The 26,421-nt window shown below is 37.7% G+C and overlaps 1 protein-coding gene and 1 pseudogene across 14 annotated transcripts in view; both read right to left on the bottom strand.

Annotated features, from left to right (window-relative positions):
* Positions 1 to 26,421, bottom strand: part of MAGI2 (membrane associated guanylate kinase, WW and PDZ domain containing 2) — a 1,262,944-nt gene that overhangs the window by 778,665 nt on the left and 457,858 nt on the right. The gene's annotated exons all lie outside the window — the stretch shown is intronic.
* Positions 18,506 to 19,331, bottom strand: LOC102149979 (ubiquitin-ribosomal protein eL40 fusion protein-like; annotated as a pseudogene).

Here is a 26,421-nt window from a genome sequence, read left to right as displayed (position 1 = left end):
TAAATCCAGAGATGCAGATGGAGTTCATCTCCGTGAGATTTTCAGGTCACCAATGACAAAAGTGAAAAGCTCCCAAGGAGGAAACACATCTAATGCAAAAATCAAGAAGAAAAATGGCAAAGAAGTTCTCAGATATACTGAAAGCTCGAAGATAATAAACAATGCCTTCAAAATTCTCAAGGGAAATGATTTCCGACCTAGAATTCTGTGCTCAGCCAAATTCAGTTGAATGTAAGACTAATAACGAATGTTTGAATGGCTGAAAAGTTTACCTCCCCTGCACGCTTTCTTATGAAACTTCTGGACAATATAGAGGCGGCAGTGGTGGAAAGAATACTTCTGCCATATAACCAACATACTGCTCGATTTTGTACCACGTGAATCTTATTATTGATGGTTTTTAGTTCGAAACAATTTAAAAAGAAATTGCCGTATAGGCACGCTGCTTATAAATGTGAAGATGAACACTGGAGAGAACAGCAAAACACGGAAATAGGCTACTTCTGGGGCTGGGGGCTTTAGGGATGGCAGTGGTCTAGCTCTCTTTGTTATAAAATACTCATGACTGACTTTTTGTTCTATATTATTATATATACCTATCACTTTGTTATAAAAAAATTCACTGCCAACAAACCTCCTCAAAATACAACAGCAATATCTTTTAAATGTTAGATGAATAAAGCAAATTATAAAAAAATATAGAATGATTTTAATTTTATAAAAATATATTTATATAAATGAGGAAAAAGCTTTGATTAACATACTATGCAAGTGATTTTATTTTACTATTTTTACTTTTTCATACGTTCCCAATTTTGTACAATAAAATTATCTTATAAACTAAACAACGATAATAAAAATAAAACATAATTAGCTGGAATTGACTATAAATTTATCATTCATAAAATGGATTCTATGAAAAATGCATTTTGACCTCTAAACCACCAACTTACAAATAAGCCTAAACATAAATGGCCTATCAAATGAGGATGTGGCCTTGACAGGAAAGCAATATAACTGGAAACCAGTTGTGTCAACAGGTGGAGATGTTTCATATTCATTAGACCACTTAGGGAACTGAGGAATTTACTGTATAAATTGTCAATAAAATGTAGCCCTCTGACTTGCTGCCAGGTGACTTCTCTCTCAGCAATAAATTCCTCTAATGAGCATTGTTTCTAACATGTTAAAACCAGACCTAATAGAAATGATTTTTTTAATTTCCATGGGGAAGATTGGCCCTGAGCTAACATCTGTGCTAATCTCCTCTATTTTATGTGGGATGCAGCACAGTGTGTAGGTCTGTGCCTGGGATCCGAAACCACAAACCCCAGGCCACTGAAGTGGAGCATGCAAACTTAACCACTAGGCAACCAGGCCAGCCCCTAGAAATGATTTTTAAAGAAGTAATACCATTTTAAAGATTGTGGTCTTATTTATGGTATTTTATTGCAGAGCCATAGTGGCTGCACCAATTTACATGCCCATCAACAGTGTGCAAGGGTTTCCTTTTCTCCACATCCTCACCAACACTTATTTCTTATTTTTTGATAATGGCCATTCTAACAGGTATGAGGTGATAGCTCATTGTGGTGTTGACTTGCATTTCCCTGGTGACTAGTGAAGTTGAGCATCTTTTCATGTATCTGTTGGCCATCTGTATGTCTTCTTTGGAAAAATGTCTGTTCAGACCCTCTCTCCATTTTCAAATCAGATTGTTCTATTTTCACAAAGCATAATACTTTTGTTCAATGATGTCAATCATCATTCCACCCAAGGAAGGGACATTCACAGCATCTATATTTGACCTTAGTTGCAGTTAACTGCTTATACAATGACAGTAGCTGGATCCACATTTTAACACAGTTTTAAATAACTGTTTTGTCCACATAACAATAGTTAACATTATGTATAAAGATGAAAGCCCTGGGATGATTTGATAGACTGATTTCATAATTCCAAAGGAAAGGTCATTCAATAAAATTTTACCTTGTTTTTTTATGTTGACAAACATTTAATTTAAATATAATTAAGGTTACAACAACAAGAAATTGAGATCACAAGAAAGTGATAAAACAAATTCAGAAGGTGAGATATTCTACAGAAGAAACGACATGATTTTTTCAGCAAGTCGAAATGCTCTCACCAAAAAGACATCGGAAAATTAAAAGAAACGGGACAAATATACACAACTTTGATCTTGTATTGCATCTTAGCTCACACTGATCTGTTATGAAGAACATGATTGTGACAACTGAGGCTGAATACAATTATTAATACTATTTTTATAATTGAAGTCCATAATTTATTCAGATTTCCTCAGTTTACCCCTAAGGTCTTCATTCTACTCCAGAACACCACATTACATTCAGTCATCATGACTCCTTAGCCTTGTTTCAACTGTGACAGTTTCTCAGACTTTCCCTGTTTTTGATGACCTTGATCACTTTGAGGAGGTCTGGTCAGGTACTCTGTGGAGTACCCCTCCGTTAATGTATGTCTGACTCATGCTTAGACTGGGGTTATGGGTTTCGGAGAGGAGGTTTATAGAGGAAGGTGCCATTTGCATCACATGATATCAAGACATGTTGTTCCATTAGTTAGCACTGATGACGTTAACTTTCATCATTTAGCTGAGGGAGTATTCATCCGTTTTCTCTACTGCAAAGTTACTCTTTTTTCCCCTTTTCCATACCATGCTTTTTAGAGGAAGGTGCTGTGTGCAGCCCACACTTAAAGGGGTGTGGAATTCTGCTCCCCATCCTTGATGGTAGAGTATCTACACAAATTATTTGATTTTCCTCTGTAAGGAGATTTGTCTATTTGTCCCCGTCTATTATTTACTCAGTCACTTACTTATATGAGTATGAACGCATACATATTTATTTTATGTTTTGGGTTATATTCTAATACCACATGGTGGTGCTCAAAGTGTCCCAGCTTTGGCCATTGGGACCTCTTCCAGTTGGCTTCCATGTCCCTTTGATACATCCTCATCATTGTGTTTTTTGACCATGTCCTTCCTTTTCTGGCACTACAAAATGATCAGGGCTTATCTGTTAATTTCATCAAACTTTTAAAATACTTATATTTATATATATTATAAACATTAACTTGCAATACTGCTTTTCATACATTGATTTATTTTAAGATTCTCTGAATTCAGGGGAATAATGAGTGGCTTCTTTATTAATCCAAGCCAATATAAAGTGGTAAGAGTTTTGTTGTCTGATGTATTCTAATAAGATACAGTACTCATCTGTTAGATGTTTGACAAGTGTGGTAATGGAGTGCTTGCTAAGCAGAAGTCTACAATGTACATGATTCAAATGTATCCAAGTCATTATTTTGGGAATAAATTTTCTTATGTGTATAATTCACTGTGTGCTCACAAAGCAAATCAGCAAAGAAACACAATAGTTAGTGGTAGTTTTGTCCTGAAGACACTAATGATGTTATTCCATCCTAGCAAGCGGAACCTCAGCTGTGGGGAACGAGAAGAATTTAACAGCACCGAGGGGGCTCTTGAGGGTCAAGGGTCAAAGCTTGCAGTCAAGGATATGTTATTAACCAGGTTTGTTTTAATCCCACATTATCTCGTACAAGGGCAGCTAAGAGGACCATTGGCTGAGCTGTCAGAAACTGTGACAATAAAACAAAAAAAATTAAAATCTTTTAAATTATTGATTAAGTTTTTCCCACACAATGTCAAATCAAAAGTATTAGTGATTTCCCCCATCCCTACCACTGGCTCATTTATTGATTGATTTAATTTTACGCGACGATGACTGAATTTTTCAGAGGCTGTGTAACATCATAGCTGTTCTGAGCTGGCCTGCCTAAAAACAATTCATTGATTAAAACATTTACTGAAATAGCATTCAGACATTTAGGATTTGATGCCTCGTAGGCTGAGTCAGTTTTCTAAGTATGTCTTACGTTCCCTAAATAATGGCTTGATGAGAGTCTAATCTGAAATTAAATTCCAGTGGTTATGTGACCCACTATTCAACCTCTTTGAGCCTCACTTTCTTCTTCATAAACTGTAAGTAACAGTATCCACTCCACAAAGTCACCGTGAGAATTAAATGAGATAATGTGAAATAAAGAGCTTAGCACATTATATCTATCACCTAGAAATGCTCAATTTATGTTCATTTTTGTTTCATTTAGGGCTAGCATCATAGGCGTATGTGACTTGTTCAGTCACGCAGGATCCCTGACACTCAGAAGGGCCACATGCTTGGTTTCATGCTCTGCTGTTGCTGTCTTAGATTTCTTAATAATTTTTAAATGAGGAGTCCTACATTTTCACTTTGCACTGGACCTTGTAAATTATGTAGCTGGTCCTGGATTCACCCAACTCAACGGTAAACCCTCTGAAGTATAGGATGCTGTAGATGGTCTTAGACTGTTAATAGGTTCTTCAATGCTCGGCTCAGTTTCCTGCATGTGGAAGGTAACAATTCACATTTATTGAAAATAATAGCAGTGGTTTATTTAAGACAGTCGATAGAGAGTTTCATTAGCAGATACAGAAGAACTGCCTGGGCGCCCCAGGTAACTATTTCACGCTTCAGCATTGAAGTGGACTAATTACCAGCAAAAACAGTTAAATGAAGGTAATGTTATGAGCTATATTTTAATCACAGCACTTATGCATATCTAAAATAATACCATAATTTTCATTAAAAACATAGCTTTCTTCAAGGAGCCAAAACTCTTTCTAAAGTCAACCTTTAAGATGTACATTCCTAGACATCCAAGAAGCATTACTGTCATGATCTGGGGCATGCTGGCTGAGATGGACAAAGGGGCCCTTTCACTGCCTGCCAGATGTCGTGCTATAATAAAATCGCAGGACTTGAAGAGATTTCATCTCTGGGTAGCTGTACTGATGCTCATTTTGCCAGAAATGTCCACTTATTGGTCCCTAATAAGTTATCCTGACTCCCACTGCCTTCTGCATGGGGGGAGGACACAGGACCTATGGTGGCAATAATGCAGAGTGGTGACATATAGAGTATAAATGGGAATATATATTGATCAGGATATTGGGGTCCCAGAGAGTGCCAATAGTAGTTAGTTTTGCACAACTGGTATGATATGCATATACCTATAGCAGCTTCACAGCTTCCTTCTTGTATGCCAAGAACATGATCTTCATTACTCTGGTTTGGCATATATTATACATTATAGGTTCTAGAATATAGAGCTATAGGTGTTTTTCTGTTGTAGTTTACCAGGGCCTCAGAATTTTGAGTGAAGAAAATCCATCAAAAAGGACAAAATCACCATGGATGCTATTCCTATTAGAATATTGCTCTCCAAAGTGAGTTAACTCAGTGGCTCAGGGAACACGGCTAATGGTGCTCCAGAACGACCAGTTCAATGGGCCAGAGGCTCTGACACTATCCTGAGGCTTTGCATCTTACTGAGGCTACAAGTGACAACACCTCAAACCAGTTATCTCATAGGAACTTGAAGTGGGACCCAAGGACACTTGGCCAGTGTTAGAACCAGAACCTATGATATGACAGTCAGCTCAGAGGGTATGGGGGATCCCTCATTGCAAGGAAGATATATGTGAGTGTGTGTGTGTGTTTGTGTTTTGTATAAAACATATCTACACATTTCTATGTATATAAATATACACTTTAAAATTTTAATTTACCATATTTCTTAAACCAGCTACCTTTCTTCTAGTTGAGAAGTAAAAGGAAATTAAGTCAGCCTTCTTGACCATCTGCTGGCTGTAAGTCACCACTTGCTCCAGGAGGAGAAGCTGGTTTTAAGCCCAGCATGTAAAACCTTTACCAAAACACCTTTCAGCTCTTCGGCGTCCTGGCTCAAGGACAGACTGTGCCTGCTGAGCTTCTACCAAATGATTTGACTCCAGTTGATTGATTCTGTTGAAGGGTAACAAACGAATCTATTGCTGCAGAGTGGCAAAGATATGATTGCCTGAAATCTCAGAAGGCAGCTTCTCCTGAGAGGTGAATGGAAAGGAGCAGCAGTCCACGGATTTGCATCAACAAGCTGCCCAGAGCCATTCTGCATCGCACCCTCCACACCCCGTGCAGTGCAGATGTCTCTTACTCCACCTTAGAACATGAACAAGTTGATTTACATATTAATGAGAAACAACTGAAACTAAGCAATTAGGCAGGTGAGGTTCCAGTTAGGGGGACAAATATCTTAAATACTGTTAAGTGGAAACTCAGAACAATCTAAAGACAGATTTTGTATTCTTTTTCTTTTTTAACCTGAGCTACATTAATGAGAAATTAATTGATTCCTGACATCTTTAATGAGTCTTTATTAACTGCATAATTGGAAGGAAAATCCATGGACGTTATAAGCATCTTAATTTCTTAGAGCCAAAGTGATTGACTGACTGAGTCATGAAAACTGCCCACAATGTGTTACTTCTGTCTCCCCACAAATATCTAGGCAAGAGTACACCTCTCTGGTTCACGTTTCTTCAATTTCTTTGCCTGCTTGGGTAAGAGAAATATCTCATCCAGAGTTATCATTGGGAGTAGAATGAGCACTGGGTGCTCATTTTGTCAGGAACTTTCTGTGTGACTTTTATAATTACGTAATTTTTTCAGTAATTATTTGTCACTTATCTCCTCTTGGCTTCCATTTTCCCATTTGGAAAATGATGAAGATTAACTCTAAATTCCCTTTGAACTCTAAATTACATGTTTCTAATGGTAAATTACATGGTGACTCTTGTATTTTAAGGACCCAATCAGTAATCGCCATCCTGTCATCTAATCCAAAATAAAGTCTCTCTTCAGCAAAGTAAACGCCAGCCAAGTTTTTACTAAATGACCAGCTGGAATTTTCTAGCATTCTTCCCATTCACAGCCTAGATCCGTTATTCTCACAATGTGTTTCCTGAACCAATAGCTTCAAGTTCACCAGAGATCTTTCCATAAATGTAATTTCTTAGCCCCATTCTGACATACTGAATCAGAAATTCTGGGAGTGAGGCTTAGCCATTGATGTTCTAACAAGGCATCCTGATGATTCTATAGTTCTAACATGGCATCCTGATGATTCTATAGTTCTAACATTTGGGATCCACTTAAATATTTTCTCTGTTTCACATTTTTAATTCATTTGAAAAAAGCAACACTATGCTTTGTAGATGGCCATATCCCAGTAGGTGGCTATTGTCCATGCACAGGGGCTGGTCAACTGGTCCTGTGTGGGTCGGTGTTCAGACACACATCCTCTTGCCCCACCCAACCCCTATCTTGTTTCTTCTTTCATCTCTGCCCTACAATTACCGTCTTATCAATTGGATTTACCCAAGAAAATGTAACTAACATGCGTAGAGCACTTTGGAATTTGAAACCACTTTTCACAGGTAGTATATCTCAATTATCACCCTCACTTTACAGATAACAAGGTCTCCAAGAGGTCAAGTGATTTACAAGGTTACACGGCCAGTAAATGCAAAAATTGGGATATGAAATCAAAACTGGAACACGCTACCTTCAGTTCTCAATCAAATTTCTAACCACACTGTAGGATCAAAAAAAAAAAAAAGAGCAGGAAGATAATTTTTTTAAAAACTTTCATCTTTAAAACAGGAAGAAAAAAATTGGGCCTACAATTAAAAAATAACATTTCCTAAGGAGAAAATAATCAGAGTCTTCATGTTCATGCACAAAAACCCTTTTATCTCTAAAACTTATGTCTAAATTTATAAGGATGATTAATGGTAACACAATTCATAAGACACTCATTTCACTCACAAGTCATCAAACAAATGCAAATTTTCACAAATTCTCCAAGAAATCGGTTTAAGATTTAATAACAGATCTATGAGAGATGATAAGTATATCAACATGTAAACTAAGAGAATATAAAGTACAAATAAATCCACTGGCATATTTTAGAAAATATTCTGAATCCAAACGTCCAAAATGGGAGGTAACAGGAAGAAAATATGGTGGATAAAGGTCACACATTCAACTTTATCTCTGCATTACTGTTTAAATCAATATACCTTTCACTACTTACAATATTATTTAATAATTTTTAACCCAAGTGACAGAGTCTCCAAAATTTTGAAACAGAGGTCTTACGAGAATAGAAAGCATCCCAAACCACATCCAGATTTTCCAAAATCTTTTCTTTTGACCAAACTTCTCAATATTTTAATAATGAAGAACGCAAAATAGGACACATTAAGAAGAGTTGTTTCACAAAACATTTATGTAGCGTCTCAAGAAAAGAAGAGTGGATTTACTCAGTGCTGTAAATTAACCCTAGGACCTACATCTGACTTACTTGATGGTTTATCAGATCGAGGAAATGTGTGCAGGCAATTCAGATGAAAGATGAAAGCAAAGATTCCAAGGGCCTGCTGTTGAACTCAAAGCATTATTTGCACTAAAGACTTTCATATTTCAAAGGTTGAGAGAGTATGGTCAACCCAATTCACTTGGTTTCATTAGCAGAAACAGCAGTGTGAAAATCTCTGTATTACCGAGTTAAAGGTTAATAGCTTTGTTAAAAAAAGAAAAGTGTTCAAATTAAACAAATTATTTCATTGGAATTAAATGAAATGAATTAACTTTGTAACCATCCTAATATACTTATGCATAATGAATTATGAGTAAACACACAAAATTATATAAGTATTTCACAATTGAAAGATTTTCCAATCAATTGTCCTATGTTTTAAACTAAAGGAAAAAAAGGAATGATTCTTTTCAACTCAGATTGATAGGTTTCAATGAGAACTAAATTCTAAAAAGGAAGTTTAAACTAAAATTACCTGTCAATCTATATGACAAATCAAGTTAATTTAGAAGCCCATTCTCATTCAGCAAATAGACTTAAGAAGGACATCATTTATTTCCTGCATTTCTGTGAGCCACGTCTATCTCTATAACGTTTCAGAACCAATTTCATTTTCTATATAAACACATTTCCAGCACCTGGTGTACTTCGAACTATCTTTATGCTCCCATTTAGTTGTTCCATCCAGAGTTTACAGCCCTTGTCTTGTCTTCAAAACTTGTCAGAGCAATATAAAATATCTAAGGAAGATGTACAGTGAGGTCAACATAAATAAATCATTCTGTTTAGTTAAACAGGTAAAGCTCCCCATTTTAAAATAATATAAATAAATATACACCAGGGAAAGTAAAAATATCTTACAATTTGAATCTATGGAAAATGATTCAGGAAACTCATTCTCCTAATGGGAGGAAAAATATTTATAAATGCTGTGTTTTATATCATGAATGACACATCCATGTATCCAGCCAATCTATTACTCAGCTTTTACCGATTAGAGCATAATGATCTTCACTTTGGCATGACAAGCTGTATTTTCAAAGATGTTTATCATCTCTATGGTGTCATTTCCACTGACTAGCATAAAAAATAGAAAAGGTAATCAATAATAACTAACAAAAATGGCCAACTTAATAAGTGGTTTTATTTCAAATAGCCGTCTCTAAGTTACAAGCACCCAGAATACTTGCTCAAAGAACCACATTTTATAAATAGCAGTTGAGTTTCCAGATCAGTTGACCAAATCCTATTTAATTCATAATGTAACTGAGCCAAAATACTCACAATGAAGCTCAAACGCATTTGACTGGCAGTAGTACCATACTTTAGAGCTTTTAAGTTCGACTGGCTTAAACACATTTATATAATTTTATGTATAAAGCACTCTTCTAAAGGAAAAAAAAAAACCCTTTTCTAACTTACATTAAAGGAATATGTGCTCTGCTATCCAAATTGGAGGGTGAGAAATCTGTATCTCCTTGAAAATCTGTAGAATCTCAAAACTGATTCTTCCTTTATTGATAATAATCCCACCTGTGGCACTGTGGCCACTGTTCCTAGAAGCTTTGCCACCCCCTCCCTGGAGCCCTCCAGACTCAAACAGGCTCAGAGAGAAAATGGTGTGCTGGAGCCAGCTCACAGTGGCTTGTGAGGAGCCAACCTTTAAGCTTTCAGGAATTGTGAGAGCTAAGGTTAAACACAGGCCATTATTACAAATCAAATCATATAAATTTAAAAGTAAATAAATTACATTAAAAACAAAGATAAATATTCAAATTCCTCACTTCCTACTTATTTCACTACATACTACTATTATTTATACTCTTGAAGACATTTACATCTATCGCATTTGTATGGCAGAAACACTACCTACTGATGTGTTACTGCACAGCTCGTTCCAACTCTGCACGCAGTGATGACGTGTTGAAAGCTGGAATTTGGCCGTGTTGGGGGTATTTACACAGTGGGAATTGGCAAACACTACGAATTAAGGCTTTCTTTTCTGGACAGCTGGCTTTTCCAGGAAACCTCTGGCTTCTATGGCATCGTTCACAACTAAGAGGGATGCTTACCCAATAGCAGGAGACTTCACATTTAAAATAGAAAACAGAGCACTTCACCGTGACATTTATGTGACACTTCTCAAAATTTTCACGTAGCTGAAATTGGGGCAATGCGAGCACCAGGAAAAAAATGTCACAAGAATTGCAGCTTAATAGGTGTTATGCAAGAGAGCGTTGAGGGAGAGAAAATAAAGATGTTTGGGTTTGATTGTATGCACTTAAACTGATAAAGTTATTTCTTCTTCCTTGTGCTCTTTGTGAGTCAAGCACTTGGTCCCCAGGCACAGAGAGGACTCCAAACTTAAGTGATAGAAGGAACACACATAGCCATTAAAAGTAATGCATCCAAGTTCGGTTCAAAAGTAGTCAAATCCTACCCTGCAAAATGACATTTCAAAAATCACTTTACATTGGTTAATCTCCAAACTATACAAGGAACTCACACAACTCAACAACAAAAAATCAAACAACCCCATCAAAAAATGGGCAGGGGACATAAACAGACATTTCTCCAAAGAAGATATATGAACGGCCAATAGACACATGAAAAGATGCTCATCATCACTGATCATCAGGGAAATGCAAATCAGAACTACACTAAGACATCACCTTACACCTGTTAAAATGGCTATAATCACCGAGACAAAAACACCACAAGTTGGAGAGGAAGTGGAGAAAAGGGAACCCTCATACACTGCTGGTGGGAATGCAAACTGGTGCAGCCACTATGGAAAACAGTATGGAGATTTCTCAAAAAATTAAAAATAGAAATATCGTATGACCCAGCCATCCCACTACTGGGCACCTATCGAAAGAACTTGAAATCAGCAATTCCAAAAGTCCTGTGCACCCCTATGTTCATTGCAGCATTATTTACAATAGCCAAGACGTGGAAGCAACCTAACAGCCCATCAACCGATGATTGGATAAAGAAGATATGGTATATATATATATATATATATATATATATGTATATATATATATATACAATGGAATACTACTCAGCCATAAAAAATGATAAAATTGTCCCATTCACACTAACATGGATGGACCTTGAGGGTATTATGTTAAGAGAAATAAGCCAGATAGAGAAAAACAATCTCTGTATGACTCCACTCATATGCGGAAGTTAAACATGTAGACAAAGAGAACAGATTAGTGGTTACCAGGGGAAAGAGGGGTGGGGGGGTACAAAGGGTGAAGTGGTGCACCTAGAACATGACTAACAATAATGTACAACTGAAATTCCACAGGGTTTTAAACTATCATAATCTCAATAAAAAGTTAAAAAAAAATCACTTTACATCAAGAAAGAGAAGGAAGAGCAAAATGAGATATCAGAAAATGAATTCTAGCAGACGGCTTACCTGTGTGCATAGGTAAACTGATGCTTTCAGGGTGTAGCAGCTAGAAGTAACTGCTTAATATCTTTTGATGGTCACGCTCAAAGAAATTTTAATAAATAATCTTCCAGATGACTACTAATAAATACCTTTATCCTTCAATTGCTCACCAAATGTATAATTCTGAATTAAAAAATTATGTAGACTCGTCTTCTGTATATCCTTGTTTCCGAATCGTACATCTCAAAGTTAGAATACTCCTGAACTGAGAATGTAGCGTGGGCTGGGCAAGGAGGCTGGGAGCGGGCACTGGGAAAGATACAAGTACCTTCCACAGCTCTGGCAATTTTCTAGTTATTCGAATAGGTGGTGGTTTCACTGCTTATTTTAATATTATGTTTAATAACTTATATTTACTATATATTACTTGTGTATAACAAAAATCACATAATAAAAATGTTTGAAAAGAATAAAGATCCTGCCTTGCCTATCTGCCAGTTGGGTAGAGTTTAGCCTTTAAAAGCCTCAGTTTCCTGATCTAGTAAATAGCAAAAGTCAGAATACCTTCCTTATAAAATTATGTGTTTTAAATCATATAATGTATGTGAAGAAGAGGTTCTAAAACCTGACTGAGTATTAGAGTCACCTGGGACTTTGGAAAAATACTTATGCTCAGGGTCACAGTCTTAGAGATCTTAATTTAACTGACCTGGGGGGGAGCCGGGCATCGCTAATTTGAAACGGTCTCCCAGGTGATCCTACCGCGCAGCCTGTGTCGAGAATTGCTGTTAGCCGTTACCGTCAGGGCTTCAGTCCATCACACCATAAGGATGTCTACACAATCGCCAGAGGGCAAAGGTATTAGGAAATACAGGAGAAAATGTGTTTATTAAGTTGTTCACTTGCCCAAACAACCCAGAAATTAGAAGTTTCCTTACTGCCTTCACTGGAGCCTTCAATAAAAGTAGAGCTACCATTTAAAAAGATTTTTTAATTATTTTTTCCCCTTCTTCTCCCCAAAGACCCCAGTACATAGTTGTATATTCTAATTGTAGGCCCTTCTGGTTTTGCCGTGTGGGACGCCACCTCAGCATGGCTTGATGAGCGGTGCCATGTCCGCCCCCCAGAATCAGAACCAGTGAAACCCTGGGCTGCCGAAGCGAAGGGCGCGAACTTAACCACTTGGCCACCAGGCGGCCCCTAAGAATTCTTATTGCACTTGTGAGGGCCTTGTAAAAGCAGCTGTATTCTGAGATGCATTTTCTAACGTGGAAGAGACCAAAATCCTTTCTCAGCTTACTACTTTAAATGAACCCCTTCGCTCTCGTGTAACCTTGTACACATAATTTAGTGAAAGCCTTGAATTAATCCCCGTTTCCATCACGTTCTGTTGCAGCCCCTTCAAGTCAAAACCACCACCACAGCCCCCTGAGACCACCGCAGGCGCTCCCTGTGTAGGCTTCCTGCTGCCACTCAAGTCCAACCTGCAGGGCCTGCTAATGGGACCGTTTAAAAACACGGGGCAGATCTTCTCATTCCTCTGCTCAAAACCCTCCTTTGATATTTTCCTATCAGCTTGTTCAAAAATCCAGAGTTCTTCATGACAAGGCCTTTTTGAGCAGGTTCCTGCCTTCCTCTCTGATCTAACTCGTGCTTCTTCCCATCCCTACTCCATCCCAGCTTCTCTGATCCCTCTGCTATTCCCTGAGCACATCAAGAAAGCTCTCTCCGTAGGTCCTTCCCACCTGCTCAGCCCTCTTTGTGCAACATTCTTCCACTCCACCTGCCTTGGTTCTCCCTCCCTCCGTTCGGATACCTGCCCAAACGTCATGTCTTCAAGGACCTGCCTGACCATCCCATCTTAGATGATAACTTCATTCCACCGACTGACGTCTTTCTTCATCCCTTTATCCACCTTACTTTCCTTTACGGGACTTAATCACATTAATTAGATCACATATTTACTTTTCATCATGTCTCTTCCCCACAGAATCTGAGCTGAAACGATGCCCTTTGCCTCTTTCATCTGTCACTGTATCCTCAGCATACAAACATGGGCTGACACAGAGTAGGAATTCAATAAATACGTGTTGGATGGAAAAATAAATATGTAGTCAGGATGAGTTGTCTCCAAGTCCTGTGGGTCCCAGAAAATTCTAGAATTCTTTTGGTTCATTGATTAAAACAGTAAGACCAATTAGCTTCACAACAGATGGCAAACATAAAGACGAGCAGCCATCTTGCTAATTCTGGCATCTGTCACAGATGAATTAGGCAGGAGTGTGCGCTGATCAGCTAAGATTCAGCAGCACTATCGGAAACACACCTCAAACCCTAGTCCTTCCGCCATTTCTATTTTTATGAAATCGGAAGGAGAGCATCTTATAATATCATAACTCCAAGAGGCAAGGATTAAACTAATTTTAATTCTGTTCTGTTAGAGATCTGAAGGAAAAAGTCATCCTACATTTTATACGTGATTTGAAAAACTGAGATCAACACACCACACAATCTAATTCGACAGTTTTCTTCCTATTAAGTTTACCATTTGTAAATCAGGTAATATTACAAAATGCCCAACACGTTAGATGTAGTGAATCCACGTGTGTGATAGAATGCTTTCAAAAGAAAAAAAAACACTCCCTTTCTTTCTATAGTACTGATGGTATCTGCAGAGAAGTCTAGAAATAGATGCCACCCAATGGTATTATTATCATTAACTCATCATTGTTAAAAACAATAATGAAGATGATGTTTCTCCCCTGGAATTGGTAGAACAAAATAACCTGTTAGAAACGGTCAAGTGAGCCCTTTTGTCATTTAGGTGCACAATGACACCAGAGACAGTAAGAATATTGCATAAATTCACCCATTTTGTTTTGTGTCATATAGACACAGCCAGACTCAAACGAAATATGCTTTTATTGAAGTAAGAGAGCTCTATTCACAATACAGGAAATTAAACGATCAGTTCTTGTCAAACAAAAAGCAAGTTGTTTTAAGGAAAAAGAATTCTTCTGACATTTAGTCAAATTCTATTCTTTCAGGAAACAAGCAATTCTTTGACAGAAAAATATGTTATTGCCAGAGGAGGTGTACTCTTCTGTAATATTTTGCTAGTTTTCCATTTTCTCCGCACGTAGGAACCAATAGAAATAAAGTTGATTCAAAGAAATAAGTTCTTTTACATGCCTGCAATAAGGAAAACCGAATTTCAATGAAACAATCTAACCAAATTTACCACAGATACGTATATGTATTTTGGAAGCCTTATAGCAAGTGTAAAACCAAGGAGAAATAATGGGAATTATTAAAATAATACTTACCTTTTCATTTCCTTTCAGACAACTTTATAGTTGTTATTTGTATTCTTCTCTAAATTCCCATTTTCCCCTAAATATGAATGCAAAAAGCTATACTGCTTGCTCCAAAATGATGTTTCCCTTTCCTACAGAGGGTTTCATACTCTGAATAAATTATACTCACTTGGGCCTAATCATACCATTTTTAGAAAAAGGAATATGAGCATTCTCAGATTTCCGGCTAATAAAATAATCTTTTCCATTGCACTATCTGACGATGTTCACTTCATGCCACTACATCATTCAGATTTTAAGATATAATCATTTTACAATGAATTTATTTGCTGTGAAACCAAAACCGGGTACCAGTTAATATTGTGTCAGTATAAGCAAATAATCTTGGTCAACAGTGGGAACAATTAATTTGACTCCAATCATATATTTAACTCACCTTCGGTCATACTCATAGTGTCAAGCTCGTGGTCATCAAACAATGGCAGCCATTCCCATGAGTAGAGCTCCTTCAGATGAGAGCATTATTCAACCCTTAAGAACATGAGGAGTGTACAAGAAACCATGGCCAATCTCACACAGAGAAAACCAATAGAAGTGGGTTGCTTGTGTATGCAAGCTTTCCCTTTACCCGGAAGGGATATATTCTTTAATTAAATAATATGTTAACGATAGTAAAGACAGTATCTCAATTGGACCCCTATTGGCCATTCTTCCAGGCAACCATCAGAAACAAACACTAGGATCCACAAAATGCTAAACCCTCGGGGAAAGAGTACAGAAAAGATGTTGAGATAATACATGGCACATTTAAACATTTTAGAGTCTGGGTCCTGGAGAAGAGCTGTGTCCTGGCACACAGCTTTCCCAACTTAACTTCCTCTTAGCCAGATCCACAAAATCCCCATGGTCACTCCATCGCTCGCTGACCAGAGAGGAAAAGGGATAGAGGCGAAGCGGGACAGCAAAGAGACAACAGTCTTGACCCATTGTAGTTAAAATACCTTTCGCAAATTTTAAAAAAGCATGAACATGCAAACACATTGGGAGGCCCTCTTACTCAAGGCCCATGCAAGCAGGGGGTCCCTGAATCTTAACTACATGGACTTGATGGTACATCGGCCACACTCAGTGAAACATAGTGTTCGTATGGATTGATCATCCAGGACAACGAAGGAGAAAGTAAAATGAAGCTCACAGATGTCATTAACCTTCTTAAGAATAATTCTTACATATTTAAAGATACACAAGTATCCTCTTCTATATCAGTGCCGCACGGTGAAGTCTACCTATTTTACACTCCTATTCATTAGCCAATAAGGCATCTGACATCAAAACTGGGAGTTTGGGGTGGAATCTGGTACAAAAAGTGTAGCTGAATTAACACAGATAAACTCTTAGGTTTCAAATCTGTTAAGCATCAGCAAATCATTGTCTCTAAGTTTTTAAAATTTCAAAACCCTTAAGGGCTGCACATAAATATATCCTGTGTGATTTATAAACGCCTTTCTTGTTTTCTTTTTAGCTACATTTCTAGAACACAGTTCATTTGGGGTTTGTAATAAATGGATCAGCTGATTCAGGGAAGTATGTAAGAATTCACCAGAATTAAGCCAGGGGCTGAATCTCCGCTATGCTTGGCTGAGTTCTTGGCCGATGACATAACCATCATCTGACTCTAAGTGTAGGAGAAAGATGAAGTCTATATATGGAGAAATATGATTTTGCCAGATGAGCAAAAGATGCTAGAAGTTGTGGATTTCAGATGAAGAAGAAAGATGAGGGCAGGATACTTGAGAAAATATGGAACATAAAATTAGGCTAAGACTTTAGAATTCTGTGAAAATAATCAATAACACCAGAGGATCTGGAGGACGAGAGAAAGCATTTTTCTTTTTACTTGAGGGGAGGATATATTTAAATATAAGCTCTATGCCCTCTGACACTGTTATAGGATCATAAATTTAAAAGTTAATAGGCTTCTCTGTAGCTTGTGGTTAACACTGCATTCATAGTTTACTAAATATCAAGCCTTTTTTTCATTATTTATTTATATATTTAATTTTTAAATTTAATTTGTTTTAATTGTTTTTGAATGTGCATGTTTATTGAAGTAACATTGGTTAATATTATATAAATTTTGGGTGTATATCATTATATTTTGATCCCTGTGTAGATTACATCATGTTCACCACTCAAAGACTAATTACCATCCATCGCCACACACATGTCTAATTACCACTTTTGCCCTCCTCCCTCCCCCCTTGACTCTGGTAACCACCAATCCAATCTCTCTGTCTATGTGACTGTTTGTTGATATTTTTATCTTCTACTTATGAGTGAGATCATACAGTATTTGACTTTCTCCCTCTGATTTATTTCACTTAGCATAATGCCCTCAAGTTCCATCCAGGCTGTCACAAATGGCCGGATTTCATCATTTCTTATGGCTAAGTAGTGTTCCATTGTGTATACATTCCATGTCTTCTTTATCTGTTCATCCCTTGATGGGCACCTAGGTTGCTTCCAAGCCTTGGCTATTGAGAATAATGCTGTGATGAACATAGGGATGCATGTATCTTTATGCATTTGTGTTTTCATGTTCTTTGGGTAAATACCCAGCAGTGGAATAGCTAGATTGCATGGTAGATCTATTCTTAATCTTTTGAGCAATCTCCATACTGTTTTCTATAGTAGCTCCATCGGTTTGCACTCCCACCAGCAGTGGATGAGAGCTCCCTTTTCTCTACATCCTTTCCAACACTTGTTATTTCCTGTCTCATTAATTATAGCCATTCTGACCGGAGCGAGGTGATACCTTATTGTAGTTTTGATTTGCATATCCCTTATAATTAGCGATGTTGAACATCTTTTCATGTGCCTGTTGGCCATCTGTATATCTTCTTTGGAAAAAATGTCTGTTCAGATCTTTTGCCCACTTTTTAATAGGGTTGTTAGGTTTTTTGTTGTTGAGATGTATGAGTTCTTTATATATTTGGATATATCAGATATATGATTTGGGAATATAATCTACCAATTATCAGGTTGCCTTTTTCATTCTGTTGATGGTTTCCTTTGCTGTGCAAAAGCTTTTCAGTTGGATGTAGTCCCATTTGTTTATTTTTACTATTGTTTCCCTAGCCTGGTCAGACATGGAATTTGAAAATATGCTTCTAAGATAGACGTCAAAGAGCGTACTGCCTATGTTTTCTTCTAGAAGTTTCATGGTTTCAGGTCTTACATTCAAGTCTTCAATCCATTTTGAGTTAATGTTTGTGTATGGTGTAAGATAATGGTCTACTTTCCTTTTTTTGCATGCGGCTGTCCAGTTCTCCCAACACCATTTACTGAAGTGACTTTCCTTTCTCCATTGTATGTTCTTGGCTCCCTCATCAAAAATTAGCTGTCCATATATGTGTGAGTTTATTTCTGGGCTCTCAATTCTGTTCCATTGATCTGCTTTTGTGCCAGTATCATACTGGGGTAGTTTTTGTTTGGTTGGTTTTTTCGCTGCTCGAGTCAATGAAAGAGAAACTTTATTGAGGCCCCAGGGCCATGGGGCTCAGGCAGGAGGCCACCCTTTGGGCAAAGGAGCCAGAGGAGAGGGCTTATTTGATGTTCTTCTTCAGGTACAGGTTGTTGATGTGGCCACACTTCTTCTTGTGGCAGTTGACAGTGCAGGGGTGCAGGTGAGGTGACACTTGGGGCAGGTCATCTCGTTGCTGTTGTATTTCTGGGCGAGCTGGTGGAGGGAAGGCTCGATGATGTTACCCTGCAGGTGAAGCAACAAGTTCAGGGCACACTCTTTCTGGATATTGTACTCTGTAAGAGTGAGGCCATCCTCTAGCTGTTTGCCCACAAAAACCAGACACTGCTGGTCGGGCAGGATGCCCTCCTTGTCTTGGGTTTTAGCTTTGACATTCTCAGTGGTGTCACTGGGCTGGACTTCAAGAGTGATGGTCTTCCCCATCAGGGTCTCCACAAAGATCTGCATCTCTGTGTCCGCTGCTTGGCTGCCTCTTGAAGAGAAAGAGCAGTACCATGTTGTTTTGCTTACTATACCTTTGTAGTATATTTTGAAATCAGGGAGTGTGATAACTCCAGCTCTGTTCTTTTTTCTCAGGATTCCTCTATTTAGGGTCTTTTGTTGTTCCATAAAAACTTTAGCATTTTTTGTTCTATTTCTGTGGAAAATGTCATTAGAACTCTGACAGGGATTGCACTGAATCTGTAGATTGCTTTAAGAAGCATGGACATTTTAACTATGTTAATTCTTCCAATCCAAGAGCATGGAATATCTTTCCATTTCTTTGTGTCTTTTTCAATTTCTTTCAGCAATGTTTTATAGTTTTCAGTGTAAAAGTCTTTCACCTCTTTGGTTAAGTTTATTCCTAGGTATTTTATTCTTTTTGCTGCAATTGTAAATGGGATTGTATTCTTTTTTTCTTTTTCTTTTGCTGAGGAAGATTCACCCTGAGCTAACATCTGTGCCAATCTTCTTCTATTTTTTTGTACATGGGACACCTGCACAGCATGGTTGTTGAGTGGAGTAGGTCTGTACCCAGGATCCAAACCTGCAAACCTGGGCTGCCAAAGCAAAGCACACAGAACTTTGACCACTTGGTCACAGGGCTGGGCCTGGGGTTGTATCCTTAATTTTTCTCTCTGCTACTTCGTTCTTAGTGTGTAGAAAAGTGACTAATTTTTCTATGTTGATTTTGTATCCTGCAACTTTACTGTACTAATTTATTATTTTGAAAAATTTTTTGGTGGATTTCTTAAGGTGTTTTATGTATAAAATCAAGTCATCTGCAAATAGTTTCACTTCTTGCTTTCCAAGTTGGATCTCTTTTATTTATTTTTATTGCCTGATTGCTCTGGCTAGGACTTCCAATACTATGTTAAATAAGGTGGTGAAAGTGGGCATCCTTGTCTGGTTCCTGTTCTTAGAGGGATAGCTTTCAGTTTTTCTCCATTGAGAATGATATTTGCTGTGGGTTTGTCATACATGACCTTTATTTTTTTGAGGTATTTTCCTTCTATACTCATTTTATTTAGAGTTTTTATCATAAATGGATGCTATATCTTGTCAAATGCTTTCTCTGCATCTATTGAGATGATCACGTGATTTTTATTCTTCATTTTGTTAATGTGGTGTATCACATTGATTGATTTGTGGATGTTGAACCATCCTTGCATCCCTGGAATAAAACCCACTTGATCATGATGTATGATCTTTTTAATGTATTGTTGTATTAGATTTGTTAGTATTTCGTTGAGGATTTTTGCATCGATGTTCATCAGTGATATTGGCCTGTAATTTTCTTTTCTTGTGTTGTTCTTGTCTGGTTTTAGTATCAAGATAACGTTGGCCTCATAGAGTGACTTAGGAAGCTTTCCCTCCTCTTCAATTTTTTTAAAGAATTTGAGAAGGATAGGTATTAAGTCTTCTTTGAAAGTTTGGTAGAATTCTCCAGGGAAGCCGGCTGGTCTTGGACTTTTATTTTTTGGGAGGTTTTTGATTACTGTTTTGATCTCCTTACTGGTGATTGGTCTATTCAAATTCTCTATTTCTTCTTGCTTCAGTTTTGGAAAGTTGTATGGTTCTAAGAATTTATCCATTTCTTCTAGATTATTCAGTTCGTTGGCATATAGTTTTCTGTACTATTTTCTTATGACTTTTGTATTTCTGAGGCGTCTGTTGTAATTCTCCTCTTTCATTTCTGATTTTATTTATTTGAGCCTTCTCTCTCTTTTTTTCTTGGTGAGTCTAGCTAAAGGTTTGTCAATTTTGTTTATCTTTTCAAAGAATCAACTCTTCATTTCATTGATTTTTTTCTATTGTTTTTTCAGCCTCTATTTCATTTATTTCTGCTCTGATTTTTATTATTTCCTTCCTTCTGCTGATTTTGGGCTTTGTTTGTTCTTCCTTTTTCACTTTAGGTGGACTGCCAGATTGTTTAATTGAGATTTTTCTTGCTTGCTGAGATAGTCCTGTATTGCTATAAACTTCCCTCTTACAACTGCTTTTGCTGTATCCCATAGATTTTGGCATGCCATATTCTCATTTTTATTTGTTTCCAGGTATTTTTTGATTTCTCCTTTGATTTCTTCATTGACCCAATTATTGTTCAGTAGTCTTTGGTTTAATCCCCACATATTTGTTGCTTTTCTGATTTTCTTCCTGTAATTGATTTCTAGTTTCATAGTGTTGTGGTCAGAAAAGACGCCTGGTATTATTTCAATTTTCTTAAACTTATTGAGACTTGTTTTGTGGCCTAATATGTGCTTTATCCTGGAGAATGTTCCATGTGCATTTGAAAAGAATGTGCACTCTGCAGTTTTTGGATGGAATGTTCTGTATATATCTACTAAGTCCATGTGGTCTAACGTGTCGTTTAAGGCCAGTGTTTCCTTACTGATCTGTTTGGATGATCTGTCCATTGATGTAAGCGGAGTGTTAAATCCCCCTACAATTATTGTGTTACTGTCTATTTCTCCTTTTATGTCTGTCAATAATTGCTAATATAGCCATTCTTAATGATCATTGTTCACAAAAGTTTCAGGAGAAAGAATGTACCATATGACAAGTAGAAGGTCTTCAGTTCTATGGTGCAAAGTTTCCATGTTTTTCTCTTACTTTTCACACCATTTTCTTTCTGTGATGCTCTTCCTTCATTGAACTGTCCTCTGGTAATATTTTCAAGGCTTCATCCCCACAGGTATTATCTCCCTTTTCTCTACAGTCTCCCTTATAATCCCCCATATACCACTTTACATATGCTGATGACTCCCACAATATTATTCTCAGGCTTACTGGCCCTGCATTTAAAACATTTATTTCTCACTGTCTCCTGGTTACTTCAAGTTGAATATCCCTGAGGAGCTACATGCTCAGCATTTATAAGATTGTATTTATCTTCCCTCCAACCCCCTTCCTCCTATTTACCCTATCTTCATTAATGATATGGTGTCACTCAAGCCAAAAAATCTGGAAGCTGTCCACAATTCTCTCTCTGTCTCACTTCTCTCCCAAGGTTAGGAGCAATATGAAGCACTGGTTGTGTGCTTAGCTCAAAGTCTGGCCATGTCACTTACTAGCTGTGTGAACTTAGACAGGTCACTCAGCCTTTGTGTGTCTCTATCTTATGAGGTTGTCAAGATGATTAACTGGATAATATATGTGCAGTGCTTAGAGCATTGCCTGGTGCTTACAAAGTGCTCAATAATGTATGATTGCTCACCTCCATGCCTTCATATGTGCTGTTTCCTCTGCTTAGAATGCCCTTTTCAGGATTTTATTATAATTTAGATGCCAGGTTGATCATAGAGAGCAGAAGCATCTGGGATGCTGTCTTTGCTGATAGATGGGCTTCTGGTTGCAATAAGAGTCCTGTGAATTATAGGTAATGAATCTCCTCTAATTTAAAGGACAGGTGATTTGGACTGTTGATTTAACTTTTGGAAAATCAGTGGAGAGGAAAGTGAATGCAATTAGTCTGGCGTGGAAGGAATGGGTCACATACTAACACCAGTATGAAATCCCTTATCATGGGATTCTCTAGGCCTTGCATGCTTTGTCTGAGTGCATCTCAATAAAAAAAGATATTTCAAAGAACAGAAAAGTGTGTGTAACCCAACTTCATATCTTCAACACCTAAGAGAGTTCCTTGCTCATAGCAGGCAACTCCTTAATATTTATAGAAGAAAGAAAGAAGGAAAGTAATTAAGGATGGGGAGGAAGGTAGAAAAAAGGAAGCAAAGACAGGCAAAATAATGCATTACACATAAAAGTAGGAAAAGATTTTTCTGACTGCATTAGCTACTACTAACATAGAAATGATCTTACATAATAAAAATGTGGAAATGTGACTGTTATTAGAAAACAGAAAATTCAAAGCACATGTATTATATTTTCACACATTTTAAAGATATGAAATAAGAGGAAACATCTACTTCCAAAGACAGCCATTACAACTTAGAAATGTCAAGGGGGGAATTCAAATAAATAAACCAATTTTTAAAACAGCAGAAGAGATTTGTGGCTGGAAGTGTTATTTTTAAAGTGATAGGAAAAAGGAATACTGATGAACTATTCAAGGCTGTATCCTTTATTTTTTTGTAAGTAACTCCTAGCTTCCCAAATGAAGGAAATGTAAGCCAATGAGTTTAAACTCACAATACATATTGAAATATCAGTGAAATCAATTCTAAAACATCTAGAGGAAAACAAGTATCTATTTTCCCATCTTTTTAGCATGGAATATAACTCAAGTAGTGACTAATTTAACAAACAGAGCAGGAATTCTGGACCAGGTGAGTAGGGGGCCAGACTTGCATATTCTTTTCAAGCCCAGGAGTTTAGGCTCTATGGTGGGTACAGAGATGTCACAACATGGTGGTTCTTGGCTCAGAGTTCTCCCCACTGTAATTGTGGGAACCCCACCACCACCATGTCCCTTTGTCACAGTTCCCTGAGGTGGATGACTGATTCTGTCGTAGCTAGAAAAGCTCCCCTCTGGCTCCGGAGGCAGCTGAGCCTCCCACCTCACTTTCTCCTATGTTGCATTGCTTTTGTCTGTTTACCCTGTTGAAGATGATGTCTGAACCTCTCACTGACTTTGGGGTTTGCAATAGATATTTGACGCTACTTTTCTTTCATCATCATCATTGTCATCATCCTTAAAGACATGGATACTGAGGTTGACTTCATTTTTATCACTCTAGGGTAATTTTAACCACATCTGTGCTTCAGTAGTTACCATCCCTGAGGGGGGAGGAGAGTCTTCCTATCAACATGCTTTATATTATTTTATTTAGCCTTGAAACACAGTGATTTTACTGTCCTTTTCTTATGATATTCCTAGTGACATAAAAATTTTAGTTTACACATTCTTCAAATTTGATACCCTTTTTATAAAGGGGGCCAAATTGTATCCAAGCCAGGAGTTGTGCTATTTTCAATCAAAGACAAAATGATGTAATACAGCTTATAGAATTCACAAACATCTCTAGGGTCAATTTCTAAACAGGAGCTTCATACACACACACATACATATATATGTGCATAGATGTGCACACACATATACATTTATGACTACAAATATTTACATATACATATATACTTATAAATATATATATACACTTTCAAATATATACCTATAAATACTAATACATATACTCATATACTTGTGTATAATATATATATACTTATAAATCTCTCTCCCTATATATATACAGATAGATAGATAATATACATATCTCTCTATATATTTAAGTAATGGCAGTAATTGCTGTGCTTTGGACCACATGGTGGGTTGGAGGAAAAGCTGAAGCAGGGCTGAGTGTTATTGCTATGGGCAAGATTCAGCAAAAGAACCCAGTCAAGCTTGATCACAATCGTCAGTTGAGGAAATAAGCACACGTATTCAAGAAACCATTATTGCTGAAGCTGGGGAGTCAAACCTCGGGACCAGAGGTGGCAGGAATGAGGGAGGGGGCTGTTGAAGGCCAAGAAGCTCAGGAGACAGCAGAAAACGCTGGCCAGAGCTGCTCCCCAGAGAGGACAGCAGCCCATGAGCCCTCTTTAAATGGCTGGGTCCCTTTGTTCTAAAGAGCAGCTTGCTCAGGCCAAAACGGTCTCCTTCTTGTCTTTGCTCTGGTTCTTTACGCCAGATATTAAATCTTCCTTTCCTTGGGTTTGGGATGGGGAGGAGCATGGGGACGTAACAGAGAGCATCATCTTCTCTTAATGCCCCGTAGAGATGATCACCCTGGGGTGTGTATGTTAATTTTTTCTTAGACCGTATTATTGGATGTCACATTTTCCTAGCTTGGATTCTGGGTAGTGACTCCTCTAGTATTCTGGGTTTTTCCTAACAATTTTTCTAAGCTTACTGCTCTAAAGGGCAACACAGTTGTGAAAAATTTAGTCTCATTTTTCTATTCAAACCTTACTGACATTCATAAACCATACTTCAAGACTAGGATTTAACAATGAAGTAAATAAAATTTAATTCCATTTTTTTCTTGGTTTCCTGAAAGCTCAAAGAATCTAAGTATATTCTTTGACATGACTTTCATTTTTACAGGATTGAGAAATATCTATTTCCATTTAATAAGTAGGTCTCTCCTTTTTTTTTTTTTTTTTTTGGTGAGGAAGATTGGCCCTGAGGTAACATCTGTTGCCAGTCTTCTTCTTTTTGCTTGAGGAAGATTTGCCCTGAGCTAACATCCGTGCCCATCTTCCTCTATTTTGTATTTGGGATGCCGCCACACCTGGCTTGATGAGTGGCGCATAGGTCCGCTCCCAGGATCTGAACCCACAAACCCTGGGCTGCCAAAGTGGAGCACAGGAACTTAACCACTATACCACTGGGCCAGCTCCTATCTCTTTTTTGTAGTAAGTTTCCAAATACATTTTGCAAAGAGAGAGAGAAACAACGTCTGATAAACCAGAATTTTTCTGCCTAGAGGGGAGGGCTCTCTCAAAATTCTAAATTAAAATAAAACAAGACACAAACAACTAAGCCAAGATCTATTTAGCCATTTAAAACACTGAATAAATTCTTTTTTTTTTTTTTTTAAAGATTGTCACCTGGGCTAACAACTGTTGCCAATCTTTTTTTTTTTTTTTTTTCTGCTTTATCTCCTCAAACCCCCCAGTACATAGTTGTATATCTTAGTTGCAGGTCCTTCTAGTTGTGGGATGTGGGATGCCGTCTCAACGTAGCCTGAGGAGCGGTGCCATGTTGGCGCCCAGGATCTGAACCCTGGGCCGTAGCAGCGGAGCGCGTGAACTTAACTACTCGGCCACGGAGCCGGGCCCCTGAATAAATTCTTTATACAAAGTGACAAGAGGATGGATAAATTGTCTCTGAGGGATGTAAAGAGGCTTTAAAGAGAAGGGAATCTCTGAGCTAGATAGGAAAAGATAAGATTTGCTAAGCAAAGAGGAGAGAGAAAGGCATTATAGGTAAAATCAGCAGCATGTGCAAAGACAGAAAGTTAGGGGGGCAATCGGTATATTTGAGAAATTAGGTTGAGAAGGAGTATCAGGTCTATTGGCAGAGTGGCAGAAAGTGAAGTTGGAGTAAAACATTTTCCGGCCTCATGGGCTATACTACAGATGCCAGAATTACCACCGATTAACAGGGTGGAAGCCATCAGTATCCATCAAGGAGGAGAATGCTGTAATTAGATTTGTTTTACAGAAATAAGACACTACAGTCTCTGAAATAGGAAGTACACCAGCTTTGACATTCCTGCAGGTGTGAAATTGTCTACACTGTTGCCACAATCGACAGTAATTGCTAACAACAGCTGGGTGGTGTACTCTGAAGAGCTCATTGGCCACGCAGAGTCTTAGAGCTTTTC

This window comes from Equus caballus, chromosome 4 (genome assembly GCF_041296265.1).
Source record: "Equus caballus isolate H_3958 breed thoroughbred chromosome 4, TB-T2T, whole genome shotgun sequence".
NCBI classification, from domain to species: domain Eukaryota; kingdom Metazoa; phylum Chordata; class Mammalia; order Perissodactyla; family Equidae; genus Equus; species Equus caballus.
Note: the sequence above shows the minus strand (reverse complement) of the source record. Positions and strands in the feature narration are given on the sequence as shown.